Consider the following 4,231-nt stretch of genomic DNA (forward strand, 5'->3'; position numbering starts at 1 on the left):
TGTATTTGCCTTTCAGATGCGATTTGAACTTTTTAGTAAGATCAGTAAATTTCCTGGTGTGGGAGAAAACCCAGTGTGACTGTGGTGGACCTTGGATGTCCTGCTCTGGAACGGGAACAGTAAGCCTGAACAGCATTTCGGCCACCAGCACCCTTCTAATTGCTCTCTGGCCCGGGCACAATGCCCCCACGGTCTCTTCGCTCCTTCAGAGAAAAACATTTGCAAACAAACTTCCTGCACTCCGCAGAGCCCAAGAGTTCAAGTTCGGGAGGTTAAGTTCTATTTACCAGGAGGAGCACAGCGCGTACACGCTCGCTACCCTGTTGTGCACTCTGCTTACGCTGCGCACAAGGTTTCGTGCTTCGGGAAGGTTTTTTTAGATCCTCTGAGAAGCTCTAAAAATCTCGGGGTTGGGAAGAAAAGGATGGGAGCAGCGTGATTTGATGCAGTTAAATTCTGTCACTGTATCATTTGAATTTGTAGCCGCAGCTCCCGTTTGAGGGCAGCTTGATTTAATAAGCAATTTACTGTGGTGTATTTACTGAAATTGCTATGTCATGCCTGCAGTTTTTATGACGGCTCCTATTGCATTTGTAATGTTTAAACTGCATCTGTGATTACGCATAGAATACTGGGATTTTCCTTTTTCTTTTAACTCTGATAGCTCTGGCACAACACAGCAATGTTGCCACCACATCCAGGTCCGATTTAGATAATTACAGCACATTCTCCCTTGCACCTTTTGAGCGTTATCAGCAGAAACGGAGGGTACGCGACACTCGGGCTGTTTATGTTAATGAGCAAACCAAAGGTAAACCATCACAGATTAGCAGGGGGCACTTGCTTCTGTGCAAAATGCCCTAAGAATTTGCATTTGTGTTATTCTGATTTACTGGGGACCAGAAAAAGCCCATAGCAAACTCAAAAAAATGACTGACCGCATCCAGGGGTATCTGCCCAAGTGGGTAGCACTGCTACATAAGGTTGTGGGCCAAAACTACATGAAGGAGGGTAAAAATTGCTCATTAAGGTGGTGTCAGACTTGTATAAATAGATTTTTCAGATAATAAGATGGTGGTGCAGCTGTCTGACCGCAGCCAGCCACAGGATGCAGTGCGGTTTCACTGTGTTGGCGGTGAGAGCCCAACTCTGACTAAATGCGCTTTGTTTTTTTAGAGGCCTCCAGCTTTTCTAAACATGTTGTGGCCCAGTGTCAATGTATTGTATTTGTTATATGCTCAGTCGGAAGCCTCTTATTTATGAATAGGAGCATTACTTGAATTCTCAAATATGTAGGTACTTAAAGTGGTGGTTTGTTGCTGACTGTGCAAATCTTCTTTTTGTTCATTGATTATAATGGTTCTTGTGTGGCAGCTGGATTAAATTAAGACTGAAGTCTCTGGGCTAAAAGCCCTGGTGGAACTTTTGTGCAAAGGCTGCATTTCTCAACAAAATAACTTTCTCTGGCACTTCGGCAGGCTGCCCACACACAGTTACGTATCGTGGACTAAATACTTGCAAACTTACATTTCTGATGAAGCCAACTCTGCAGCAGCTGTGTTTTATTGCAGTCTACTTTAAAAATAACCAGCTTGGATTTAGACCAAGAAATAACGTGGGTGAGTCAAATCCAAGGCAATAAGCTGTGTCCAGCTCAGTGCTGCTGTGTCAGTTTGGCCAGAGCTCAGATGAAGCACCATTTCATCCTCAAAAGGAGAGGGAGCAGCTCTGGGTCTGTGTCCCTTGCTGCAGTTTCAGCCAAGGACTTGTAACTCTCGGTGTCCAAGGGCAGCTCGCTGTTGGAAACTCTGACCAGTGTCTGTTGTAAAATTCCAGAGTCGTAACATTATTTTTTTGAGCTTCAGTGTGAAAAACCTAGCGGCCTCCAAGACCAGTCTGAAAATGTGGCCTCTCCAGCTTTAGAAATGAGAAGGTAAAAGACAAGTCACCGAAGGTTACGCCTGCTCAGTGGGTGTAAATGCTTTAGATGAAGCTGTGGTCAATGCGAATGTATGTCGGGAGAACTTTGGATGCGTGTTTCTGCAACATGCCTGTGTGTGGAGGGGGCGTTCCCTGAGTGAAACTGTTGGCCTTCAAGTGGTCATTTTAGGATGAGCTCAAGGTAGTACAACCTCTGCAGCGATAAGTACTGATCCCAGCTCTAGGCCCTTCTCCCAAAGGCTGCCATGACAAGGCAATGGACATGGCAACACAGGGTCTTGGCACAGCTGCCACCAGATGTTTTTTGGAGAAGATTCAGTCAGAAGTTTGGATCTTAGAAAGAAATTCTTCAGTATGAGGGTGGCAAGACTTTGGAATAAATTGTCCAGAGAAGTTGTGGCTGGGCTTTCACCGGCGGGGGTTACAGCCACGGCGGCGAGCGCGTTTTAGCTGGGAGGCGTCCCTGCCCATGACAGGGAGGTTGGACTAGACGATCTCTGAGGTCCCTTCCAGCCTAGGCCATTCTGTGATTCTCCTTAGGACCACTTAGAGCTGCGTTGCTCACTGAACTCTACCTTCTTTTCCATCTTTGTTACCTTGTGACAGCCCCTGAGTGTTTCTGTCCCTCTGCCTTAACTGCAGTTAAAATCCAGACTGCATGGCCTGACCTGGGGGGGATGTTGGAGCACAGTCAGGAGAGAAGGCGCGTTCCCAGTGGTTTGCGTCCCTGCTGCAGTCATCTCTTAATTACTGATCTGGCTTGGCCCAGGGGCTCTTCTAGAAGGAGTTTAAATTTGACATCGCAATGGGCAGCAAATCACAGGTTATGATAACTTCAGATTTGTATTTTATTGCCTTCCTTGCACTGTTCAGCAGTAGAATTCTCGCTGTACGGGTTTATGAGCTGAAAGCTTGCAGTTTCTGAGGGGACAAGAATGACTTGCACTCAACAGCCAACCCCAGTGCATATAAGTTCCTAAGCATTTGGGTCGATAAATCTTGACCTGCTGTAACTTGTTTTTCTATGGCCATTACGTGAAGCAGAATCCCATGGAGTATTTGTAAATAGCATCGCGAGAAAGATGCAGGCAAAAAGACCAGTGGGATGCTAGCTCAATCTTCTCCCTCGCGCAGTTTGAGAGAAAGAGTTGAGTGAAAAACCCAATTTGATTTTCTTTGTGTGGAAAAAAAACCAAACCCAAGCGCGGCATAAATTGCTGAGAAGATGCTGCCAAGGTCAGTGGTTGTGAAAGTGTGTAGGTAGAGGGGTGCTCAGAACAGAAACGAGAACATCGCGGTATGCTGACACCACGCCATAGAAGTGGAGTGGAAAGGGGCCACAGTGAAATCACAGCATGAATACTCTAGCTGTAAATTTTTTAGTTAAGGTTCCTATCATATGCTTCTATTTTTAACACGGTTAAAATTAAACTCCACAGCCAAGACTGAGCACTAGAAATTCTTTCTTCATTACTTCAGCATTGCCAGCATCTTTTTAGGCAACCTTCTTCTCCTCTTGTGCAGCCTCGGACATGGGATACTTCAGCTCTATGAGACAGTAAATCTCTCCACCCTCAGGAGTGACCTCCTAAAGGGCTTCAAGCAGCCAGGAGATGAGACTGTCGTGACAGGCTCTGGTATCAGCTTTTAATTTGTGAGCTTTTTCCTTGGCCCTCTGTTCGTGGATGGTTACTGCTGAAAATCTGCATGAAACTGTCCTTAACTCACCCTGCCTGATGCTGCTGCACAGATGGCAGCTACAAGCAGTAGCGCAGGGAGCACTGCTGTAGCCACGGAAGGCTTGCAAGTTGGGGTCAAAGCCTCAAATCCTAATTCTTGAGCTCCTAGCCTTGATACCACCACACTTAAAACAGCCTCCTGGTGTGCAAAATGTTCTGACATTGAACACTTCATAGTTAGGCTCTGCCTTTTATCTTGCAGACCCACCTGTCCCAGGCTGGTGGTTTTGTCTTCGCAGTAGCAGATACTAAACTCCTTGAGGCTGCTGTTTCTGTCTTTTAACGTGCTCCATCGATTTCTGTCACACAAGTATAAACCAAAGGCGTCTCTGCACAGTAGAGAGATCACTTGTGGAGTAATTAGAATTTGCCTTTAGCTCCCTTTAGGACGCAGAGGAAGGCAGTGTCTGCATTTAGGCTGCTGTAGCAGGGTCCAGTGTTTTCGTTGTACTGGTCTGAGGTGACCGATGAGCCTCTTAATGCCGGCTGCTGCCACCATGGGAGCAACGCCCGCCGGCTCTGGGAGGTCCCTGCGCTGCCAGCAGCTGCCA

The sequence above is a fragment of the Apaloderma vittatum genome, unplaced genomic scaffold (genome assembly GCF_000703405.1).
Source record: "Apaloderma vittatum isolate BGI_N311 unplaced genomic scaffold, ASM70340v1 scaffold14937, whole genome shotgun sequence".
NCBI lineage: Eukaryota > Metazoa > Chordata > Aves > Trogoniformes > Trogonidae > Apaloderma > Apaloderma vittatum.